Here is a 6,916-nt window from a genome sequence, read left to right as displayed (position 1 = left end):
CACCTCAGCTCCCTGAGTAGCTGAGATTACAGGCATGTGCCACCATGCCCAGCTAATTTTTGTATTTTTAGTAGAGATGGGGTTTCGTCATGTTGGCCAGGCTGGTCTCAAACTCCTGGCCTCAAGTGATCCGCCTGCCTTGGCATCCTAAAGTGTTGGGATTACAGATGTGAGCCACTGCACTTGGCATTTTCAGGTACATTTTTCACAACCATTAGAGACTGTTATGTCACACTTACTTTTACAATACAGAAGGTGAAATATAATTAATTAATCAAAGCTTCCCAGATACTAAGACTTATTTACCCACAAGTTAACAATGTCATCTTTTCCTAGTACTTCTGCGAAGGTCAGGTAAAATAAAATGATTTGGCACAAAGCACATGCCTGCTTTAAAATATATATATATATATTTTTTATATATATATATCTCCTGAGTATGGACATTTTCCACAACCTTATCTTAAGTTACTCCTACTGAGCACTGAACCAGACATATGACAAAGGAATGTAGAACAACAATTTCCTGAGACATGACATCTTAAGCTTGTGATTAAGTGTAAGATATTCACATTGAGGGCTGAACAATAAGCCAAGAAGCCCAAATCTGATCTGATCCAGAGAGGAACATATACTTTACACTCTGTAGAATGACCAGTGCCAGCTATTTGAGTTCCTACATTTAAGTAACATTAGGGAACAAGGTGTGGTTTGTCAAACTTCATCCCCATTCCAGCAAAAATAAGCATCGATGTCTCTAAAAGTGTGTTTTTTTAATTGCCAAACTCAACAAATTATCAAATTCAAAAAATTTAAAGATGAATTAAAGTCTCAAAATATTTCCTTTCAATCTATTGAAGAGAAGAAAAGCTTTCTGAAGCGCTCGTCCATTGAAGGACTGACTGTGTGTGTGTGTGTGTATGTGTGTATGTATGTATGTAATGAAGACAAGCAGAACAGAAATTATATAACCACCTGAGAAAATCAACATCTAGAGAGTACCATAAGGTATATATTCATGTATCCATTCATTCCACATGCATTTACTGCAATGGCTATAAAAGTATGACACAGTGGTTAAGAACGAGGCTCCCAAGGTTTGACTGCACGGATTCAAATCCAAGCCCCACCATCTACTGTCTGTGTGACCTTTCTTACCCGCCATGTGCCCCAACTGTAAATCAGGGATAACAATCATACTTATGTTATAGGGTTGTTTTGAGGATTAAATCTATTAAAACATTTGAAACACTTAGAACGAAACTTAGTACATGGTCAGCACTTTGGTTTATCATGCTGGTCTTTATCCTTACTTATCCATAGCTACATGGGGACAGAGAATAGAAGCTAGGTTTTCAGTGGGCCAATAGGGAATTGGGGAGCCCTGAATAAAAGCAGTATTTTTGGAAATAAACAAACATGGCTCTGGCATAAAAAGAAACAGTTATACTTTTGGGTATTCGTCCATCTGTTCAACCGTCCAACCCGTCCCTCCCTACCTTTCCTTGACAAATATTTCATGAACACCATTGTTAAAAGTAAAACTTTAGGCAAATTAAATGTAACGAAGTTTATTTGAGCAAGAAAGTGTTCAGAGATTGGGCAACCCCCTGAACCAGAACAGGTCCAGAGAGACTCTGTCGCTGCCATGTGGTCAGGGAGGATTTACCGACAGAAAAAGGAAAGCAACTTACAGAAAATGGAAGTGAGGTACAGAAATGGCTGACTTGGTAACAGCTCAGTATTTGCCTTACTTGAACATAGTTTGAACAGCTGGCTGTCTCGATTGGCTGACTGGTAAGACAGTAATAGGCACAAGGTGGTCTGTTTATGCATCCTGTTAGGTTACAGTTTACTATGTACAGAGAAAATTTGAGGCCAAGCTTAAAATATGTAAAGAGGCAGTTTTAGGCTAAATTTAACAATGCTCCCCTCAAAATTGAGAGGTGAATCAAAACTGTAGACACTGACTTCATTCTACCACTGTCATAAAGGCACTTATTTGGTCTTAAGTCCTACTGGGAAATAGCAGAACAGTGATCTTTGTAAGATGGGAAGCAGGCTTTTAGGTTATTTTTTTGAAAGACAGTAGAGGGGACCTCTCTGTGTTGGAATCTCTTGTTTTTAGGAGAGGAAAAAGAAAATTCGGGCCTGTTTTAGGACTTACCTGTTCCGGATTTTTAATTTATTTTTTAAGTTTTAGTTTGATTATGTCACATTTAGCATGAGTGACTCTATTTTGGTTTGGTCTGGTCTGCTGGGGCCTATGGTATGAACTCAGTCCAAAATAATGGCATCTCCTAATTTTATTTAACAGTTTCTTCCTTTCGGTCATGATTTTACTTAGGTGAGTGTGACCATTAGGCTTTTAATGCCATTCTCAGTTACCATTATTTTAGGGTTTTGGTCTCAGTACATTATTTATTGGTTATGATGTCTTTATAAGAACATCTTTTTTTTAGTTTTTGTCATCTCAATTAAAGAGAGATCATTTGACATTTTAAAAATGGCAGTATGTAACCATTTAAAACTTTTGAGAGAACATAGTGTGCCAGAGAGATAATTATAATGATCAACAGGATCATATCAAGAGTTTGGAGTATGCTCCTAAGTCAGCATCTCCATGAACCAACCCAACTAAAATGAAATAGATCAAAGAATGAGCCAGACAAAGAGTCTACTTGTTTTAACCAAACAGCCTGTTTATTAATACCCTACAACCAAATCTCTGTAATATTCAATGTATTTATTTACATGTAACAAATAGTGTCAGTAACGGTACAGATTTTTTTACTGTTTATCCAGTAGGCAATCTAGAGTAATTTTATTACCCAGCACAACCTTAGCAAGAGAATTTAAAGATGTCTGTTGTGTAATCAGTCTTTGTAGTAGAATCTGTTATAGAGCCTATTATGAGGGACAAATTTTAATCATTGTCTTCTTTAAATTATGGGAAAACAGGCCTAAGAATTATGTCTAGAAGAGCTTAAAGAAACTCCATGTTTAAGCTTCACTAGAAGAGTGAAGGCCCCCTGGCAATGTTGTTTTAAACCTATGATGTAGGTTAAAAGGAATGAACCAATGTTCTGGTTCTGACTGATTATAGAAGAACAAAGATGCCATTAAATTATTTTGCTCACATTGGCCCTTTATCTTTTCTACCCAGGCATAAGACTGCCAATGTATAAGGCTGGCTGCAAAGTCCTCTACAAATAAAGTTATACCTCATGATGTACACAAATCTCCCTTTTTAGTTTTATTGTTTATAGAGGCATAAGCAAGGAAAAAAATAAGAGAGGTAAGAGTCTGATGACAGCATAGAAGCCTTGATCTGTGATGTTGGGAAAGTATCCATGTCTAGGAGGCCATCTGTTTTGGGGGAGAAACTTTCCTGGTTAGCTTTATCTTAAGGTTTCTAATGGGTGGATAGTTCAAAGAGTCTGGAGGGTCCTTTTGAGTTGTGAGATTATGAACCTAAGCGTTGAGTTCCCAAAGTTTTGCTGTAGTGTGGGTGGCAACGGCAATCTTTTTTTTTTTTTTTTTTTGAGATGGCCTTTCGCTCTGTCACCCAGGCTGGAGTGCAGTGGCAGGATCTCAGCTCACTGTAACCTCCGTCTCCCGGGTTCAAGTGATTCTCCTGTCTCAGCCTCCTCATTAGCTGGGATTACAGGCACCCATCACCAAACCCAGTGGCTAATTTTTGTGTTTTTAGTAGAGACAGGGTTTCACCATGTTGGCCAGGCTGGTCTTGAACTCCTGACCTCAGGTGATCCACCCGCCTTGGCCTCCCCAAATACTGGGATTACAGGTGTGAGCCACTGTGCCCAGCCAAGGGCAGTCTTTTTCTGATATCATTTTCAGAATATCCAATCTCTGGGTTTTAGACCATGAAGGGATTGATTGTCCACAGTCACTGAACATGAAAAGCTTTTATTTTTATTTATTTATTTAATCTAGTGAAAGTATACTTTGGCATGATGTATTAAAGCCTTGTGGCATTTAGTCATATCAGAGTTTCAGAGCAGAAGGTGAATGAAGTTTTGTTATTAGGGGTATAGGGCTTCTAGTGACTATTTTAGAAGGGTCAACTTACATTTTCCCCTGGAAGTGGATCTGATTATCCACTGTATCCACTGTAATACTTTTGACTAAGGCAATCTAGGTGATTCAGTTACCTTTTCCTAATGCTAGTGTATCTGAAATACCTTATTTAATTGTTTCACAACTTGTCCAGTGAAACAAGCGCCTTTATTGCTAGAGATTTTTCTAGGAATGTCCCATGAGGGAAACACACTTTCTAATAATGTTTTAGCTACTATTATAGCCATCAGATTTTTGTATGAGGAAGCTTTTATATAACCAGAAAATATGCATTAAACATGACAGTTGAATGAAATTTCTCTATAAATGTTTAAATGGCCCATCAGGTAGCAGAAATGTACCTGAAGTTTTGATCGTCTTCTCAGGATTATGAGTTTGACCAACCAAATATTAGTCAATCATTTTAGCAATTTAGAATAGTCACCACACCAATCAATACTTTAAAAATGTAACCTGGATCAGCTTATGCCTCCTATGATGAGTTATGGCATATAGAACTTTTAACAATGAAAGCTTGAAGGACTTAGCAAGGACCCAGGTGGTCATTTAGGCTTTTCATGAGTATATGCTTAATGCTGAATTTATATCCTCTCAAATACCAATTTTGTTTTTTAATTCAGATGTATAGCACTGTTTATTAGGTGGGCCATCATAGGTAATTTGAATTGGACCATAGGAGTTTATTTAAATTGTATACTTAAAACATTTTAGTGCTGGCTGGCTGATTTAGCATGAAAATCTGGGAAAGTATTTTCTTGGTATTCAGTGAATTCTCGTGTTGCTTGGGTTAGAAGTGTTATAACCCAGTCAGTCTCTTCATTAGAGTTTTGGGAATTCTTAGTCCAAATAATGTGATCTTTAAGTTATCAGAAACCTGTATTCAAGAGTGCTGGTCAGGGTTCTTTTCATCCTTTCTGTGAACCTCCTTGAAGACACGCCATTCTAGGATTTTACTTCTTTATCAAGAGCTTTTAGAAAACAAGCAATTAACTATGGAAAAGTTCACTATGGTCATGGTTAAAGATGTAACTGACAAAAAATTATTTTTTTCCTGTAGCCTATAATAATTTAATATAATAACCATAATTATGATGGATAGCATACCAAGACATATCTGAATTTTAGCAATCTCTTACAATTTTGGAACATATATTAATAATGTATCCATAAAAATATAACTCAAAGGCTAAACATTACTTATTTGACAATGCTTCTCATAGTTTAGCCTGTCAAATAAGTCCATATACTCTCTTTTGGATGCTGCATAAGGTCTCTGTAGAATCCTAAGTTAGTTGAGGTTAAAAAGACTTCATTACCAACTTGAAATTTGATTTAAGGAAAGCAGCCTGCCAAATATGTCAAAGGTTTAAAACATTTAATTAAAATATGATCACAGGTCACTGTAGAATAATAGTAATTCATTTAGCCAAAATGGTAATTAAAAGGTTTTAAAGAGCATTTATTCCTTGAGGGAGAAGAGGCTCTGTTTTTCAATCAAAAGAGCTGAGAAAGACAACATCAACATGAGACAGAAGCCGTGTCAAGCTAAACTTAATTTAACACCATGCATGTGCCATGCGTGTATACAGTGAAACAGAACAGTGAGTGAGAGACACAATCCCTGCCTTCACCACTGAGTGGAATTCAGACAAGAAGGAGGCAATAATGTAACTGTGGGAGGAGAAGCACAAGGTATGCGGGAGGCACCCAAGAGAGGCAGCCACACCTAGGGTTAGATACTGTACGCCTGTTATGATCCAAATGCCCAAGGGCATTGGTCGCTATTAACTTCAGCAGCTGTGTAACACAGATGTGCTTGAAAACTATCTGTGGCTACGTGAGATCTGAAAAACATCTTTATAACCAAACTACTTAAGTTAGAAGGTGTTTTTCCTGAAAGGAATACAACTGATGTCTTCACAGTCTCAGCTTCTGAAGTCAAATGCAACACTAAACAACAGTTTTTAAGTGCAATTACTGCTTTACCGGATCTAATATTACTTTTTTTCCCCACTTTCTTGCTCCTCCAAAATAGGCAAAGAGATTACCTTTTTCATCTAAAACTTCTCTTTCATTTTTGCATCCATGAGCTGAGCTGATTTTCCACTAGAAATGATATTTTCAAAATCCAAAGAAATAGTGAGATTTAAAGACTGAGTGTGTCAAGTGCAATGAATCACAGCCCTATACCTTCAGTAACCCCAATGGCAGTTTCAAGGCTCTATGAAAATGTCTTTAAGATCTGTCTTTCTATTCATTTCACTCGACTATCAATTTCATGGAATGATCAACTCTACTCATAAAAACAAACAAACAAACAAACAAAAACACTTCTCCAGGGAGAAAATACTGTATAGGTGTTTAAAGTAAATTTCACCTTCTCTGGAAGGGTAATGCATTTATCTTAAATAGCATTATTATTTAATCATTGAAGCTCAATTTCAAGCACTCACTTTCATTTAATTCAACTGGCTACAAGTCCTGATCTAAGCCTGATCATTTCTAGTCTCTACTGACTTGTAAGTTCCAGAGGAAATGAATGTAAGCTCTTTATAGGACAACTTTAATTAAAAATATTTGTGACCCAGGGAATGGTTGTGACATATTAATACCGTCTGCTGTACACCAGAGTCCCCAGCCATCGTGTGAAATTGGCCTTCGAGGGCAGCAGTTAAAAATGGGCAGCATGCAGCCATGGGCTCCTCTCCCAGACTTAAAGCATTTTCAGTGGGGTGGAAATAAAATGGGCCTTGGAAGAGAGATAAAACACAGTCAACATCCCACTTTTTACATGCTATAATTACCCAATATAGTA

The 6,916-nt window shown here is 37.2% G+C and overlaps 1 protein-coding gene across 2 annotated transcripts in view; it reads right to left on the bottom strand.

The window, feature by feature from the left end:
- Positions 1–6,916, bottom strand: part of TMTC1 (transmembrane and tetratricopeptide repeat containing 1) — a 710,718-nt gene that overhangs the window by 21,147 nt on the left and 682,655 nt on the right. The window lies entirely within an intron of this gene.

Source organism: Mandrillus leucophaeus, unplaced genomic scaffold (genome assembly GCF_000951045.1).
Source record: "Mandrillus leucophaeus isolate KB7577 unplaced genomic scaffold, Mleu.le_1.0 Scaffold203, whole genome shotgun sequence".
NCBI classification, from domain to species: domain Eukaryota; kingdom Metazoa; phylum Chordata; class Mammalia; order Primates; family Cercopithecidae; genus Mandrillus; species Mandrillus leucophaeus.
This window is presented reverse-complemented; position numbering and strand designations above follow the sequence as displayed.